The sequence below is a fragment of the Malaya genurostris genome, chromosome 3 (genome assembly GCF_030247185.1).
Source record: "Malaya genurostris strain Urasoe2022 chromosome 3, Malgen_1.1, whole genome shotgun sequence".
Lineage (NCBI taxonomy): Eukaryota > Metazoa > Arthropoda > Insecta > Diptera > Culicidae > Malaya > Malaya genurostris.
Window position 1 is genome coordinate 283883439 of NC_080572.1, and position 19703 is coordinate 283903141.

The window sequence follows — 19703 nt, forward strand, 5'->3', positions numbered from 1 at the left end:
GCGATGCTAAATGACTTTTATTGCCAATTAAAACGTTGTTCGGCGGTGGTCAACGTTTCGGAGAAACATTTAGCGCGTACCAGGAATTCCGGTATAGAAAAACGTTTTTTGGTTTTCATTTTTCACTTTGCATCATTGAATAAATTTACCAATTGATAGTTTCAGAACTCTTGGCTCCTGTTCGTTCCTTCTTGCCAGCATACCCCATCAGGATCAGAACGATTTTTGCGTTATGTACTATCCATACTTACATGCCGTCTTTATGCTCGACAAGTTTAATAACTTACGATTTGAAACGAAGTTTTATATTTCCTATTCTACGGGATTCCTTTTTATGCTTCTCATGCTGAAGAAAATCGTTGTGAAGATAACGACGTTCGCACCAGATTTGCTCCTTTTTTTTGCACCGTATTTTACGTTATTGGAAAATGCTAATATCGATATCGGCCCGGTCGGATCCGCGGTGGAGCACTTCCGGTGTTCGTTTCCCCGGCACGAAGGAAGAAATCAGCAGTCGCTGAGATAGCTGAGCAGTACTACTTGGTAGCAGCAGCAGCAGCAGATGGGGAGTAGGTCATGTGTAAAACATTGAAAGATTTCTCTTCTCATTTTCCTGAAGTGGGATAAGGAGCTCGGCACCACTTTCCTGTCCTGTCAAAGGTAGGATCAATATGCTGATCCCTGTTTGCTGATGACGGGAAGGACATTTGCTTTTTTTTCGTTGCTTCGCCATCGCATAACTCTATGTTTGTGAATGCGCTCGGTGGTCGCTAGAAATGCACTTTCGGAATTCGAAATACTACTTGAAGACTATAAACGAGGATTTTCCAAAGCAGTATTGTCCCGAACTGTCCAGAATAATAGCAACAACTTGTGGCTGATGCCTGGAATAACATTTACCTACTGCCTTACTTCGGGGCTGTATCGTTTCGAGTGGATTACTCCGAAAGCTTGTTTCCGGTGTCAAGAGAATACGTGCTAAAGTAGCTTTTTTGTCAGTTCCTAGTCCCAGTGTATCATCTTCCATCTCGTTTTTCGCTCGGTAAGGTGCAAGAGCTGGTGGCGCCATCGGCACAGGGCACGTTTCAGTGCTGGAAAGCCATTTTGATACGGCAATATGTCTCGGGATGGAACGGATTCCTTCAGGACAATTGGATAATATTCTTATGGAAAAGAATTCAAACTTGGAAAATGATAGGACTTTCTTCTGCAGTTCCAGGAATAAGTAAAACATAAAACCATCATCTTTCAACTCCGGAGATAAAGCGTAGAACACGGAATAGGAAATAGGAATCACACACACATCATCCCTCCGATCGTTAGGCGTAACGTTCCGTGAAAGTGTGGGATGATGTTTGATGGGTGAAGACGGTGATGACTCGCCTCATTTTCATATATATCACAAATTAAATGCTCGAACGGGCATGAACAACATCATCATCATCATCTCACGTGCAAAAGAAATGTTGTCCATGTTCACCAGAATAGATCTGCTGGCTGCTGAGTGGATGCGAGTGGGAAAAACTTATTACTTCACTCTCATCAGTGCAAATCTCTAAGGATTATTGTTGCGGAATGGGGATTTGCAGACGTGGGGAAATTCTCTACGAAGATGAATATGGTTCTTTCCAATCAATTGAACGCTTCCGATTCGAGCTACGGTTCTGCTGTGTGGCGATAGGTTGTGTACGTTGGGTCATCTTGAGCCCTGTAAGCCAGCCATTGACCATCCGAGTAGCCTTACTTTAATGTATGAATTGAATTACGATACGAAACGAAGTAGGCATCGTATGAGTTGTGCGGGAAATTTTTTTTAAGAAAATAATTCAAATTCCGTGTTCGTTTGTTGAAAAGCTATATTTTCATTATCAAAAAGACAGTAGAGTGAAAATCACCTAGTCGTTCTATAATGCCTTTCTCATATAACTGATGTCTCCATTAATATTACTACGAGATTCTTCAAAAGACTTTTCTTCGAATATTGAACAAGGACAAAAAAGTTTATTTGGACATACTTTACCATAAACGTTTCAGATTTTAACAAATATGAACCAAATTAATAGGAATTTTTCATTTTGTTGCACTTTCGCTTTAAATGACGGTTTAAAATTTTGAACATATCTCACTCTGTTCTCAACTAGCATAACCTATAGATTGAAACAGTTCTGTACCAATTTTTTTACGTTCTTTTTGCATTATCGCTCTATATGACGTATCCGGATGAAATTCGCTAGAGTTCTATGGGATTGTAAGACCTTTCATTTTCACCTAAGCTTGTCGCAATTGGAGGAGAGGCCTCTGAGAAAATCGAGTAAACATTTTTAGTACATTTTATTTTTATCTCCGTAACTCCGGTACCGGTAGTCGGATCTAGATACAATTCAATAGCAACCTATGGTACTATAAAGCCTTTAATTTGAATCCAAGTTGTAGAAAAAGTTCTATATACAAAACTCTTGAATTTCATCTACTATTAGTTTAAAAAAATCCATTTTCAAATTACTTACTCATTTTTTCTCAGAGATGACGTGATCAATTTTTACAAACGTACATTCAAATGAATGATCCCATCCGACTTTCGGTTCCGGAATTGGAACAGGGCCAAAGAGTTGAATATTTTAAGCAGTTATACAGAACAGAGATGCAAAACAGAGAAATGGGTTTACTGGGGGCTCAAATCAGTTCCAATCGATATGCTTTGCCAGTTGACTACCAAACGTATCCATTTTCGGATTTACTAGGGGTGTCCTTTGCTGTATCAAGAATACGTCTCCACATAACTCGGCCCATGGCTGCTCATCGCCAGCCACTCAAGACACGGACGCTTCTGAGATCACCCTCCACTTGATCGATCCACCTTGCTCGCTGCGCTCCTCTTCTTCTTGTACCAGTCGGATTAGATTCAAGAACCATTTTCACTTGGCTGTCGTCCGACATTCTTATGACATGCCCAGCCCATCGTAGACGTCCGATTTCAGCTGTCCGTACGATAGGTGGTTCTCCTAGCAGCTGTTGCAATTCGTGATTCATACGCCGTCTCCACGTTCCGTCTTCCATCTGCACTCCGCCATAGATGGTCCTCAGTACTTTTCTTTCGAAAACACTGAGGGCGCGTTGGTCCTCTGCCAACATAGTCCAGGTCTCGTGGCCATAGAGAACAACCGGTCTAATTAGCGTTTTGTAGATGGTCAATTTCGTGCGTTGGCGTACTTTTCTCGATCGAAGGTCCAAAGTACGCACGATTCCCTGCCAAAATACGTCTATGATTTCTCTGCTGGTGTCATTTTCGGCGGGCACCAGTGAGCCCAAATACACGAACTCGTCAACCACCTCGATATTGTCACCGTCTGTCAATATTCGTGGCGGGAGGCGTAGTGTTTCTTCTCTAGGGCCTCTTCCTCTCATGTATTTTTGACGCATTTATGGCCAGTCCGATACGCCTAGCTTGAGCTTTCAGTCCGATGTAGGTTTCCGTCATCTTCTCACGTGTCACAATATCAATATCGTCAGCGAAGCCAAAAAGTTGTACGGACTTTCGGAAGATCGTGCCACTTGTGTCGATCCTCGCTCTTCGAATCCTTCAAAGACAATATTGAACAAGATACAAGAGAGTCCATCACCTTGACGTAGCCCTCTCCGAGATTCGAAGGGACTCGAGAGCGTCCCAGATACTCGGACGTAGCACATCACTCTATCCATCGTTGCTTTGACCAATCGCGTCAGTTTATCCGGGAAACCGTATTCGTGCATGATATGCCATAGCTGTTCTCGATCGATTATGTCGTATGCCGCTTTGAAGTCAATGAATAGGTGATGCGTGGGTCAGTCGGTGTTGAACAGTCGTTCGCACCGCACGCGTATAGCTCTTGGCTCCTGGAATTTTTTTTCTGGCTACCTAGAGTTTCATTGATTCAAGGCTTCAGTCTTTTTCAAGGCTACCCGAATCACTAACTAAGTGACTAAGTGATACAAAGAGTGATATTAGAGTGACTAAGTGATACAAAGAGTGATATTAGAGTGACTAAGAAATTAATCAGCCTTTTTTAAGGCTAGCTAGGAGTCTAATCGAAGACTAATTTAGCCTAGTTAATTTAATTTAAAATTTCATTAATTTCAAAAATGCCTGCGTCCAACCGGAAAGGCAACAAGCCTAAGGCTAAAAATAATTCAATACGGAATAAATCACAATCCGTTATTCAACATTTTTCTAATAACATTCACGATCTTATAGAATCTGAATGTAAAAATAAAAGACAACGGACGGATTTCCCTTCCGTTGATCCTATGCCGTCTAACAATATTTACGAGATTCTTCCTGAATCCGATTGTAGCGACATAGAAGAAAATTCTTCAAAAATTCCCAAAATGGACGCTTGTCGTTCTGGGAAGAAACATCAATCTATGCCACCAGTGACGGTGATGATTTCCGACTTCAAAGCATTCCGTACTGAGCTTTCTACTTTTCTCCCGGAAGTAAAAGTCTCATTTCAAATCGGACGAAGAGGAGAATGTCGAGTCTTGGTGGATGGATTGGAAGATTATGAACGTCTTATTCGATATTTGTCCGAGAAACTTCATAAATTTTATTCATATGATATAAAATCAGACAGACCCTTCAAGGCTGTCTTGAAAGGATTATCAAATGATCAAAGTATTGATGAAATTAAAAATGAACTAAAAGAATTGCTTGGTTTTGCCCCTTCCCAAGTAATACTTATGAAAAAAAGAGCGAATGGTACTTCTAAACCACGCTCTGGAATTTCCCATGAACTTTACCTAATACACTTCAATCGAAGTGATGTAAACAATTTGAAAACTTTAGAAAAAGTACGTTTCATTTCCCACATTAAAATTCATTGGGAACATTATAAACGGCATAATCGTATTGCAAACTTAACGCAATGTCGTCGTTGCCAAGGCTTCGGTCATGGAACCAAAAATTGTCATATGGATATACGGTGTTTGAATTGTGGTAAATCGCATTCGAAAGACGCTTGTCCAATGAATGAAACCACTGATAAATTTTCATGTTCAAATTGCAATGGAAATCATAAATCCAATTATTTGAAATGTCCTGTCAGGGAAAAAATTTTAAACGCTCGTTCGCTTAGACAACAAGTCAAATCAACGACCTTAAATTTACAGAACATACCTGAAAATTCTTCTAAGGCACCTGCCAATTCGTCTTCTAACGAAAACAATTTATTGACAGGTAGATCGACCTCGTCATCATCTTCTTCTAATGTCAGTTATGCTGGTATATTAGGTAGAAATCTATCTCCTATTTCTTCTAATGTAAATAATCAAAACACAGGACCGCCTTGCAGTTCTTCTTCTAACGAAAACAATTTATTAATAGGTAGACCGGCCAAATCATCTTCTTCTAATGGCAGTCTACCTACAAATATTCCTTCAATGCCATTCGCTTCTTTAAATGAAGTCGATTTAGGCGATATAACTGGAAATAAAATGATCTACCTACAAGATCAACTTTTTCAAATGATCATCCAAATGAATTCGACTTCATCACTTTTTGAAGCATTTCAAATCGGATGGAAATTTGCAAATAATATTATAATGAATTTAAAATTTAACAGTGATGTTAAATAATTATTTGAATATTTTAAATTGGAATGCTCGATCTTTGAAATCGAGTGAAGATGAATTTTATAATTTTCTCAAAGTTCACAAAATTCATATTGCCATTGTGACAGAAACTTTTCTTAAACCAAATGTAAAATTGAAAAGTAATCCACATTATGTGGTTCATCGATTTGACAGGTTTACTGGAATTGGTGGTGGAGTTGCCATTTTTGTCCAACGGCAAATTAAACATCGAATTTTACCTTCTTTCAATACTAAAGTTATTGAAAGCTTGGGAATCGAAGTTGAAACCATTCATGGAATTTATTTCATCGCTGGAGCATATTTGCCATTCCAATGCACCGGCGAACAATTAAATTTCTTTAAAGGCGATTTGCAAAAACTTACAAGATATCGATCGAAATTTTTCGTAATAGGGGACTTAAATGCTAAGCATGTCCAGTGGAATTGTAGGCAAAATAACAGTAATGGTAAAATACTTCATAATCAACTCTCAGCTGGTTACTTTACAGTTCTTCATCCCAGTAATCCTACTTGTTTCTCTTCCGTGAAAAACCCGTCTACAATTGATCTGGTTCTAACAGATCAAAGTCACATTTGTAGTGAACCGATTACTCATGCTGATTTTGACTCAGATCATCTTCCTGTAACATTCAGACTTTCCAACGAAGCTATAATTAATCCAATTAGTTCTATTTTCAACTATCATAGAGCAAATTGGTTGGATTACAGATCTCACATTGAAAATCATGTGGATCATGAAACTATTTTAGAAAATTCTGCGGATATCGACACAGCAATTGATAATTTGAATCATTATATTATCGAAGCTAGAAATCTTTCAGTTCCCAAAGCTCAAACTAAATTAAATTCTCCTATCATCGATGACAATCTTCAACTGCTCATTCGGTTGAAGAATGTTCGTCGACGACAATATCAACGTTCTCGTGATCCTGCTATGAAAAACATAGTTAAGGATTTACAAAAAGAAATTAAACATAGATTTACTCTTTTGCGAAATGAAAATTTCGCTAAAGAAGTTGAACAAATTAAACCATATTCTAAACCTTTCTGGAAACTTTCTAAGGTTCTTAAGAAACCTCAGAAACCTATTCCTGCTCTCAAGGAAGGAAATCAAATACTTCTTACAAATGGCGAAAAAGCTCAAAAACTTGCTCAGCAGTTCGAGAGTGTCCACAATTTTAATTTGAACGTTGTGAGTCCTATTGAAAATGAAGTCTCACTGAAATATGATCATATTTCAACCCAAGTGTTATCACACGATGACATTATTGAGACGAATTTTGATGAAATTAAATCAATTATTAGAAAACTTAAAAACATGAAGGCTCCTGGTAATGATGGAATTTTTAATATTCTTATTAAAAATCTTCCCGATGTTGCCTTGAGACTCCTGGTTAAAATTTTCAACAAGTGTTTTTCATTAGCTTACTTCCCAAAAAGATGGAAAAACGCTAAAGTAATTCCTATCCTAAAACCTGATAAAAACCCAGCAGAAACATCAAGTTATCGCCCAATTAGCTTACTTTCTTCTATCAGTAAACTTTTTGAAAAAATTATCTTGTTAAGAATGATGACTCATATAAATGAGAATTCAATTTTTTTACCAGAGCAGTTTGGATTTCGTCATGAACATTTAACTACTCATCAACTTGTCAGAGTAACGAACATGATAAAAGCAAATAAATCTTCTGGGTTATCCACTGGAGTTGCTCTTCTAGACATAGAAAAAGCATTCGACAGTGTTTGGCACAAAGGTTTAATAGCAAAAATGTCTGATTTCCAGTTTCCTATTTATTTGATCAAAATGATTCAAAATTATTTAACTGATCGTACTCTTCAGGTTAGCTATCAGAATTGTAAATCTGAATTGCTACCCGTACGTGCCGGTGTTCCGCAGGGTTCGAGTGTAGCTCCAATCTTGTATAATATTTTCACTTCTGATCTTCCAAATCTACCCGTTGGTTGTCAGAAATCGCTATTCTGTGACGACACAAGTCTGTTAGCCACAGGTAGAAATCTAAGAGTGATCTGCAGTCGCCTACAAAGAAGTTTAAATATTTTCAGTGATTATCTGTCAAAATGGAAAATTAAACCAAATGCAGCAAAAACGCAATTAATTATCTTTCCTCACAAGCCAAGAGCTTCTTTTCTTAAACCAAACAATAATCACATTCTCAAATTGAATGGCTTGGAATTGACATGGTCTGATCAAGCTAAATACTTAGGTTTAACGTATGACAAAAAACTCACTTTCAAGGATCACATTGAAGGAATCCAGGCAAAGTGTAATAAATATATTAAATGTTTATATCCTCTTATAAACAGAAATTCTAAGCTCTGTCTAAAAAACAAATTGTTAATTTATAAACAAATTTTCAGACCAGCCATGCTTTATGCGGTACCAATTTGGTCAAGCTGTTGTTCCACCAGGAAGAAAACGCTTCAAAGGATTCAGAATAAAATTCTGAAAATGATTCTGAAGCGTCCTCCCTGGTTTAGTACAAATGAGTTACACAGACTCACAAATATAGAACCATTAGATGTAATGTCACATAATATTATAAGCAAATTCCGACAAAAATCGATGCAATTTTCAATTGAATCGATTCGCTCTCTGTATTAGTTAGTAAGTTAGTATATAAGTTCCTTTTCCCCATTACACAATACAAGTAGGTTTAGAATTTTCCCTACACAAAAATCTCAGAATTGCGGAAGCAAATGATGTCTTCATGGTAATAACCAAATCATATATATATATATAACAGGGCTGAAAAGTCACCACTTGTGGCTGAACACCCAATTTAAATCTTAATAATTTAATTTTAACTCATATTCCAATAAATAGTTATTTTAAAAAAAAAAATAAAAAAAAAAAAAAATAAGGTGATGCGTGGGTACGTTGTATTCACGACACTTCTGGAGTACTTGTCTTATCGCGAATATGTGATCCGTAGTGGCGCGGGCTCCAGTAAATTCCGCTTGGTACGGCCCTACGAATTCCTTAGCTATTGGTGATAGACGACGGCAAAGGATTTGGGACAGTACCTTGTAGGCGGCATTGAGCAATGTGATTGCGCGGTAATTGCAACAGTCTAGTTTATCGCCCTTTTTGTAGACGGGACATACCATTCCATCCATCCATTCCTGTGGTAGGGTCTCCTCCTCCCAAATCATAGAAATCATCCAGTGCCTCTCCTCCATGTTTGAGCAGCTCGCCTGGTAACTGGTCATTGCCCGCGGCTTTGTTGTTCCTCAGCTTGCCGATCTCCTCACTTATCTCCGTCAGATCAGGTGCTGGGAATCTGTCGTCGGCTGACCGTGCACCCAGATTGATTCCTCTTTCGTTCTCTGTATCCTGTGCTTCGCCATTCAGATGCTCGTCCTAGTACTGCTTCCACCTGTCGATCACCTCACGTTCGTTCGTGAGAAGGTTACCACTGGTATCTCTGCACATTTCGGCCTATGGCGTGTAGCCTTTACGTGAGCGGTTCACCTTCTCATAGAACTTCCGTGTGTCATTTGCGCGGTACAGCAGTTCCATCGCTTCGCGATCTTGGTCTTCCTGGTGGTACTTTTTACCTCCGGAAAACCGTGTTCTGACTGTTCCGCGCCTGTCTGTATTGTTCCTCGTTCGCTCTAGTGCGGTGTTGCAGCATCCTCGCCCTTGCTGCATTCTTCTCTTCGACCAACTGCTGACATTCGCCGTCAATCCAGTCGTTTTCTCGGCTAGAAATACATAACTCCTAAATTTCATCCGGATCTGACTTTCGGTTCTGAAATTATATGTTTATGAGTGTTCAAAACCGTCAAATCGTCTTATAAAGCGCAGCGACACGTACATGCGGTGATGCGGAAGAAGAAAACACAACATCGCTTCTACGAACGAAGCACGCTGGAAGTGATTTCATATACGTGCTAAAACAAAGTAACTAACCGTGACTGAGCCGGTTGAACTTTAATTCAAATAATTGTCTTGTCTCCCGATTCCGGTTCCGGAAACAGTTATTCGAAATGTCCAATATGAATTTTGCATTGATTTCTCGTGAAATGTTTATGAAAAAGGTACCATTGCACCACTGGATAGATTAAATCAGGCTTTTCAAACAACACATTCGGCAATTCAGTATTGACATTGTACTTAGGTGCAAAACAAAAAGTAGTGTTGCAAACAGCTGAAACTTTACGTCTGCTTAACGGTTTGTGGTGAACTGCTAGTTGGCATAACAGCTCAACATAAACTGTCGGAAACTAAAAAAAATTGCTTTATTTTTTTTTATAAATCACGTGTAAAATGTGTATATAAGACGGGAGTGAAGTTATTACAAGTGGTTGAGAAGCTACACAGGCTAGATAACCTGTCGTTATTCGAATATAATGAAAACTATTTGATTGTTTGTATTAGAACTTAGAAAGATACAAGAAGGCGAAAAATTTTTTTTCATTGATGCTTTCCAAAAGGTATGCTTTTCAATTTTTTATCTCTTTTCATGAATATAAACCAGTTTTAATCCTCCTAGTGGTGTAATGATGCCTTTCTTAAATATAATATTGTGGTATTCTATTCAAAATTCTGGAATATATGACCACTATCTCCAGTGCTTCCGGAATCGGAGACCGGGAACCAGGATAGCCGGAATCGGTTTGTTTAGTTGCCTACTGATAATGACTATCGATTTGTGTAGTTTTGAGTTCAGTTTAGAACATTTTTTTTCGTATCTTGTTTCGCCGGTTTTTGTGACGGTGTACAATATTGAACACACCTTACCCTGTAACTCCGGAACCGAAAGACGGATCCGTATGGGACCGTAAGACCTTTCATTTGAATCTAAGTTTGTCAAAATCGGTTCAGCCATCTGGTAGAAAACCTAGTGAGATTATTTGACACACACACACACACACACACACACACACACACACACACACACACACACACACACACACACACACACACACACACACACACACACACACACACACACACACACACACACACACACACACACACACACACACACACACACACACACACACACACACACACACACACACACACAGACACAGGGAGAGAGATATTGCTCAGCTCGATGAGCTGAGTCGAATGGTATATAAAACTTGGCCCTCCGGGTAAATTTTTACTAGTCGGTTTTTCAAGTGATTGCATAACCTTTCTGTATGAGAGAGGCAAAAAATAGGAATCGAATTCGCTCGAACTTTAAACAAAGTTTTCGAAGTCCGGAGGGTTCAGTGCCTTGTATCAATCGACTCAGCTCGACGAACTGAGTAATAAATGTCCGTGTGTGTATGTTTATGTGTTTTCAATTTTTTCGACATATCTCAATAGTTGGGGTGCCGAAAGAAGCACAAAGAAATGACGCATCAGTTACTGCAAAGATTCAAAAAGAGAGGGAATTACTTTTGTCAGCTCTAAGATTAGTTGTTCTCTCAGTCACGTTGTATGCACACCTTAAAGAACGCCGAATTATTCTATTGTATCGTTGATACGAAAAAAGTTTAATAAAACAATCTCATCCAAAAGTACCTATATCGTTATTTCATTATTTAACGAACTGTTACATCTGATATCATGCCACATAAGCAGTTCAAAACTCGTAAAATTTGTTACCAGACGCCACTGATGCGAAAGGAAAAATTTTAGTCCGCTGTCTGGGACGTTTTATGCTTATCTAAAACATTTGGCATTAATAAAAAATTTCGATTAAGAAATTTAAAAATTTTTTCAGACTCAAAATCGATTTTTTCAATTTTCTGCGAGTTAACACCAGATTCTGATGCTTCAAGAATTTTCAAGAGATCTGACAAAAGTTGTATTTCCTTAGTCCTGCTATTTCCTATGCAGCTCCTCAAAGTTATTCTATTTGTATGTTAATTTCCAGTGCTACGCGATTAAAAAAAAGGTTTGAATGTATTTCATCTTCTGTAAAAAATCACTGAATCGCGAAAGCAATCATGTACATAATAGGGCTGAAAAGTTAGCACTTGTGACTGAACACCCAATTTAAATATCAGAAATTCAAATTAGTGGATGCAAATTTCTAATATGTTGTTATCGAGAAATCGCAAACCTCACCACTGAATGGCAAAACCAAAAAGTAAAGCCTTGGTAATACATTTTATATGGAATTTTACCTTCTTTTTCAACAGACTTCGCAGCTGATTCATAGCGTATAGAATCATAGGTGCTACGATTCTACTGACTCCAAGAATCCTTTTAGGTCGGGGCTTGGAAAGACGACAACTGGTGCTGGTTGCATTGATTTGCTAGCTTGGGACGTGGCACACCTAGTAATTTGTTTCCATGATAACTGTTGTTCGTATTGTCCCCTAGGCATTGGATGATGAGTTACATGGCGTGTACCCTCGCTTGGTGGATGGGAGTCAATTTAACCTTCGTACAAGATAACGAAGTTGGACACAGTTAGACTATACCGAGATTGATTGTTCGCTTAAAATTGTGAAAAGTGGTTTTGACTAATAATAATATGACTAATGATGCTTGAAATAGACAACAGGTCATTAGGTTATTTCAAGCATTCTTATGCTTAGAATTGGTCAGTTCACAACCAACACTTAGTATTTCTATACGAAATACATGTAATTCTTGTTACAGACAGCAATGATGTCGATTGTAGAAAACATTGTAGCTTCTCTTTCCACAATACCTAATTTTTTTCATAATCTAATTTCATCACTTTCAGCACGGAAACACGATTCATAAAATACTCAATATATTTCTTATGGGAAAAACTGCTCATAGTGTGTGAAAGAAATGAAATATGCTAATCAAATCTCCCACGATTTTTGGTATGTATGTATGTATTTATAGATTGCAATGTGTATGAACTCTTTGTTACCTCTGGGAGCCACAAAAAGCATGGACAACATCGTCCAAAATCTGCACACCTAGTAGCTTGATTTCATGTTAAATGTAGCTCTCTCTTAGATGAAAACAAAACTAGATATCAATACAATCATTTCTTGGTAATGGAACGATTGCATACAGTACTCTTCAGCATAGTATTTTGACACGGTTCCTTTTTGGCAACATATTTGTTGGACTGTGATGTGTTAAACCTGTTATTGAAAGTTTTGCGTTATCTTCGAATTTTCCGGGTTCGGGTAAATATTTTTATTTTTTTTTATCGGTTCAGGTTTGGAAGAAAAATGAATCTCGATTTCGGGTCGGGTACGGGTAAAAACATCTATTTTTGATCGACCGCGAGACGGGTTCGGGTTTGAAAAAATGCTTGAAATGACTGTGAAAACTGATTTTTGAACCCAGGCCCGGAATCGTTCAACTCAATTCGTTTTTGCACTCGATTTTCTCGAAAAAAGCTGAACCGATTTTCATGAACTTAAATTCAAATGAAAGATTTTGTAGCCCAACATAAAGTTCCTGAATTTTATTGGAATCCAACTTCCGGTTCTGGAATTACAGGATGATATGTGCAAAACTAATGAAAATAAGTAAGTGCACTAACTTTTCTCAGAGACGGCTGAACCGATTCTCACGAATTTAGATTCAAATACAAAAGTATAATTTTTTCATGCGAAGTTCCTGAATATTTCTTCAATCTGACTTCCGTTTCCGGAATTACAGGGTGATTAGTGGCGAAATGGCGAGATGGCGAAACCGATATAAACCAACTTAAATTCAAATGAAAGGTCCTGTGGTCTGATATTGAATTCCTGAATTTCCGGTTCCGGAATTACAGGGTGAAGATTGTTGAACTATTTATTCTTTCACTAAAAGCGGTGTAATTTCTAAGCATGCCTAAAAACTATTCCAGTCGGTAGTCACTGTCAGTAGACGACCAAACAAATTATTTTCGGCTTTCCTGGGTCCCGGTATTCGATTAACCGCCAGAGATTGTAGCCGTAGACTTAAAAATGGACTCCAGATATGAAATACAGCAATTATTTTTCTTTGAGGGGGGCGGGGGTCTACTGGATGAAAAAAAAAAACACTATTTTCACGAACTGTTTTAGAGCTATCATTAAAAAAATGCAAAAGTTTTGCATAAAACAAAGCATCATTCGAACAACATTTTGTAATTTTCTTGCGGAAAAATAAGAGGAAATAGTCCGTGAAGAAATATTTTTGCAGACGCATTTTAGAAATCATGATTTGCGGTATCCTCTGTATCTCTGCGCAGAATTATCAGAAGTCCTAAAATGAAAGTAACATAGTTTTAGTAGATATTTTTCTATACCCCTTCGTTTTTGTTTCAATGTTTCATTAACTTTTGGTGGTTGTTCTCAGTCAAAATAACGATTTTCACGGAGAAATCTGCCATTTTGTAGGTTTTACGTCGTGGTAAATTTTGGGTAAATACCATGTAGATGCATGTAGATATAATACATCGCTGTCGTTTGTTCACGCTTATTTATCACTCCTTCCGCCTAGTCTCATTTTCCATTTACGTATCCACTTTTTTTCTTCTCTCTCGGGCCATTTAAGCAAGAACACTATTGCTACCCTGTAATGCATGGTGTCATCAACTAGTTATAGGGTTAAAGGATTAGTTTTAATTGTTAGTGTTAAGCCCAGTTGTAGTTTGTTGATACAAAAGATGAAGAGGTTTTATGCCTGCAGGAGAGAGAGAGAGAGAGAGAGAGATTGCCATCTCATCTCCATCGGATTTTTCTTTGATCCCCAAATTAGACAAAATATAATAAAATTATATGAAAAAAGTGTGTGCAAAATTTGAAAATAATTGGTGAAGTAGTTTTTAAACGACGATGGGAACGGACTTTTGAAGCTGCATTGTCTATAAAATCGAAGAAAACGATTAATTTTTCTAGGGTAGGATCTAACACTGATAAAATCATATTTTTGCCTTTCTCATATAGAAAGGCTATGCAATCACTGTGAAAATCGACTTTCGAACGGAGCCTCGGAGACCCATAGTGTTATATATCATTCGACTCAGCTCGACGAACTGAGCAAATGTCTGTGTGTGTGTGTGTGTCCGTCCGTGTGTGTGTGTGTGTGTGTATGTGTGTGTGTATGTCACAAAAATATGCACTCACTTTTCTCAGAGATGGCCAAACCGATTTGGTCTCATAGTCCCATAGCCTGCTATTGAATTTCAGTCCGATCCGACTTCCGGTGTACCAAAAAAGTGAAAAAAATATGCACTCACTTTTTTCAGAGATGGCTGAACCGATTTTCACAAACTAAGATTCAAATAAAAGGTATTATGGTCCCATAGCTTGCTATTGAATTTCATTTGAATATGACTTCTGGTTCCGGACTTATATGGTAATATGTGAAAATTTGAGAAAAAGTTTACACTCAATTATCTCTGGAACAACTCAACCGATTTTTGCAAACTAAAATTCAAATCAAAGGTCTTATAATATCCTAAAAATTTGTAGAACATTTTATCAGGATCCGACTTCCGGTTTCGGAATTAAAGCGTGATAAGTGAGAAATTACCAATTTTATAAGTATTTTTTCACGAACGATGGTTAAAAACAGGTACAAATCCCTTAAAACTGCCTGATAAATTCTTCTAGTTTGCAGAGTTTGATAGTTTGTGGGCATGAAAACTTAATTCGGCACTACTGGTCCCCTGTTTTCCTGTTCCGAGAGCACCGAAAGTGAAGAAGAAAAACTCCTTAAACTAAATTCACTTCGATTTCTCTGCGATGCTTGAACCGATTTTGACAAATCTTGATTTGAATTAAAGTTAATACTGTTTTAAAACCTACTGTGAAATTTCATCCGGATCCGACTTCCGGTTCCGCAGTTGCAGGGCGATGAGTGTCAAAGTTTTCAAATCGCCATATAGAGTGACAATATGTACAACACCGAAAGAAGAAGAAAACACAAAACGAATAAGGCGTGCTTTGTTCTATTTCGTACACGTTGTGTAGTGATGTCAATAATAATAAAATAATAATAATAGTTATAGTTATAATAATGATAATAATAATAATAATAATAATAATAATAATAATAATAATAATAATAATAATAATAATAATAATAATAATAATAATAATAATAATAATAATAATAATAATAATAATAATAATAATAATAATAATAATAATAAAAATAATAATCCTGTTACATGTTTTATGCTGTTTAGCTTGACTTACATATGCAGAAGTAACAAAAACGCAGGTTCGTTTCGTTTGTTAAATTTCGTTTAATTGGTTTAATCGAAATAGAGTATGAGATAGTAAGTATAGGTTTAACTACGTTCAAAACTGTTCCAATTTGTAGATCATATTTGTTGGTAGTAAACGAACCAACTTTGGCTATTCCGTTTATCTGAATCCGGTCTCGGAAGAATTGGAAATAGTGATCAAAAACTGCAAAAAGGATCTCACTTACTTTTCTTGGAGATGGCCAAATCGATTTTCACAAACTTATAGGTTCAAAAGAAAAGTCTTACAGTTTCATACAGAATTCCTTAATTTGTTGTGGATACTACTTTCGGTTCCAGAACTACAGGGTAAACAGATTTTATAGAGTTTGTTAGATTAGGTTCGAGCAAACTTTCCTATTTCTATTCAATAAACAGTTGTTTTTGCGAATTTCACGGTTATATTTATGATGTAATGAGTAATATGAGAAAGGCATCATTACACCACTAGGTGGATTAAAATAGGTTTTTCTTTGAATTTTGATAGAATAAAACAGTTCAAGAGTGTTTAGTTAAATTTTCCGGCCAATCGAAGCAGAACTCTTGGGCCTGTGCGCTCTTGTCCCTTCGCAGTATGAGATGAAATTGACAAAACATTCTTTAAATGATTTACTTTGAGAAGATTTAAAAGGAAAAGATATGATTTTTCAAAAGTGTTAGACCCTACCCGGCACCTTAAAGACATTTTCGAAGATGATCTCAGGGGGCATACGATTTCCTGAAGAACAAAAACAGTATTCGAAACGTCGGAAGCGACCAACGACCACCGGAGCGGAACTACTTGAATTTATGAATAGAATTACGATACAAACTCCGATAATACTAAAACAAAAACTGCATCCGGGTCTCACAAATCTTATTTACGTTGGTAGAGCTTCCATAAAATCCCATCACCGCTAGCCATCTGTCGATTAGAACTGAGATACAACAAGACAACCGTTCCACACAACTGTCTGTCTCCGTGATGCGAACGCAGATCATCTGTGAATGGAAAGTAGAGAAAGAACAATTGGATGCTATCTAGGAACTGAATAAACACACTTGAGAACCAGTTACCAGTTCTTTTTTTTTTTGTTGTAGTTGTTGTTTGAACTAGATCTAGTCGCTGCTGCTTCCGACAGCTGCTCGATCGAACAGGAAGTTCAGTCTGATGATAGTGGAAAAAAATCTGCCCGGAAGAATCAAATGCATTGGAAAATATCGTAATCCATAAACGAGATAACGGGACACTGGTGAATAGAGCCAATGTCTCCCACTGCAGCTCTCGGGTTTGCACTTGGCGCTCCAGATCAAATCCTGCACCGTCCTGACTTGTGTCCCTGCGAGGGTGGACTCGGCCACCAGATAACGGTGCTGGAATTCCTCCACCCTAAATGGCTAACCATAAAATTTTCACTGGTCGTGATAAAAAATATTAATCTCGTTGTTTTTGTAAAATTGGATTTTTGCTTCCCTTGCCACTGAATGGGAAGCCTGACTGTGGATCCGTGTGTGTGTGTTCTTTTTTTGTTCCTACTGTGATGGCTCCATTTCCTGATTCTTGGACGAAAAGTAATGGTGCAGCACAGGATGATACCACCGAAATAGACGGCGGTTGCTGTGACAAAACAATGGAGCCCATTTTCCTAGGTTATGCATCCATTCATAGGGTGTCCCATATTGTAAACCGTTGGCAGCTTATACATATTGGTTCAAATATAAATTATGATACGAAGCTTGATTTCCGAAAGGGGGACACATAAATGTCACAGAGGTGTTGAGATTTACAACAGCATAATCCGATCGGTTCCTCCGGTCCTTCTATAGTCGTAGAAAGAAAAAAAACACACGTATCTAAAGCATCAGAAGCACGAACTAGCCAATACCAAGCTGCAAACCACTGCACTGATTTCAATGTAATTGGATTTTCCAGCAATTTGAGCTTAATCGCGGGTGTTATTAACATCGATCTGGCCGGAGAAACGGAATTGGTATCCATTGTTTTGAAAGATATGCTAACATTACGATTGGGAGATTTTATTTTTACAATTCATTCTAATCTTTTGTTCGATTTATTCCTTTTTGGTTGGAGTTTTACTCAATCTTCATTTATTGAAAGAATTGAATTGAATATTTTATACTTCATCCCTTTTGGGAACCCCATCAATTCGAGAGAAAACTAATTCAAGTTATTTCACACCAATCATGAGTGCGAGAGCGAATTTCTCTCGATGACATTTCTGAGAATCAAAGGTTAGCACGCTGCTGTAGGGATCATCTCTGAAGCAACAAACGGTCGCTTAGTCTCGTTTCGCGATCGGATTCTATACAGGCAGTTGATAATTGCGATAGAATCATTTTACTATTGCCGCTTATTCTAACTATGTGCACATAACCTATGTATAAGTTGTGTCTATGAAAATGTCTCTGAATGCTCCACACAAGGTTTTTGAAATATTGCAACCTAGTATGAGAATCATCAAGTTGAATCATCGATTCGATTTTCTGCGATAATTGTCAACTTGCGATTCTTTCTTGGGAAATTTCACACAGCAACGGTCATTATCAGACTGTTAATTTTTTTAAGGGCCGTGAAATACTCAGAATATGAAGTGGAGCGAAGAAATGTAGAAAAAATCTCTCGCGATTCATGCATTGAGAGACTCGAGTTCTTGTAGCATCTTCTACCGGATTGAAAATGTTGTATACAGTATAGAAAGCAATAAAGCAGCTTCTGTCAAATTTTCGGCAATTTCTAACACTGCATGTAAGTTTTTCTGGATTATTTCAGAAGTACGATTGTAGTTCAAAACAATGGTAATAAACATAAGCATTTTTAATTTGTCTTTATTTCAAATCAATTCCAATCACGATATGAAGACTATTGCTGACCCTTTCGGTGAAATGGCGTTCGGCGAAATGGATTCCGGCGGAGTGACATTCGGCGAAACGACATTCGGCAAAATGACATTCGTCGAAATGACATTCGGCGAAATGACATTCGGCGAAACGACATTCGGCGAAATAACCCTTTCAGCGAAACGGCTTTCGGCGAAATGACCCTGATCCCTATTTTCTAGTCTGTTTCGGATTCAGCTACACTTCAGTCCTTGGATGTCGTTTTGATCAATTACCAGACTTACCATAGTCAGCAGGTTTCTGACAATACTATTTTGTGACCAGCAGGTTTTCGTACGTGACCAGTGATTTAAATGCAAACTTTTTCTTCTGATAGAAGACCACATTAGAAGGAACTGGTTTCTCTAAGTTAATGTGCTCATACTTTTACACAATGCAGGGTCTTCCTCATTTTTTCCTCTGTTTCGCAACAATTCATGCATGCACACTTTTGTGACATACACTGACGTCTTTTTTATGCGGTTCGTTTATACGCTTTTTCACGCGGTCTTTTTTTATTCGGTTTTTGGAAGCTACGCGGTTCTTAATGTGAATTTTTAAAGTTATCCGGTTTTCTTTTTCTGTTTTAGAAATGCATGAAATGTTGAGATCTGGTGTTGTCCCGATATTTGGAAGTCAACTCTTAGAAAATTTTCTTAGACACTTAGAAAGGTTTCGATTCTTTTCAAATAAGAAATTCCTTTTGATCGTTCCCGGGTTGGCGGTTCAATGCATAGGACGCTGGTCTTACAAGCCAGTTGTCGTATGTTCGAGTCCCGGCCTGGAAGGGTTCTTAGTGTCAGTAGGATCCATAGTACTAGCCATACAATGATTCTGTACACTAAGAATCGGCTGCGAAGTCTGTTGAAACAGAAAGGCCAAATTCCACAAAAGGAATGTAATGCCAAGACTTTGCTTTTTGATTACATCAGATCTTGACGTTTCATGCATTTCTAATACATTTGGCATCGAAAAAAATTTTTTTTTTCGATTTCGGGAATCTCAAATTCTAAGTTCCAA

General features: G+C 37.7%; 1 protein-coding gene across 1 annotated transcript in view; it reads left to right on the top strand.

The window, feature by feature from the left end:
* LOC131434363 (sodium-coupled monocarboxylate transporter 1) overlaps positions 1 to 19703 on the top strand; it is a 211806-nt gene that overhangs the window by 109518 nt on the left and 82585 nt on the right. The gene's annotated exons all lie outside the window — the stretch shown is intronic.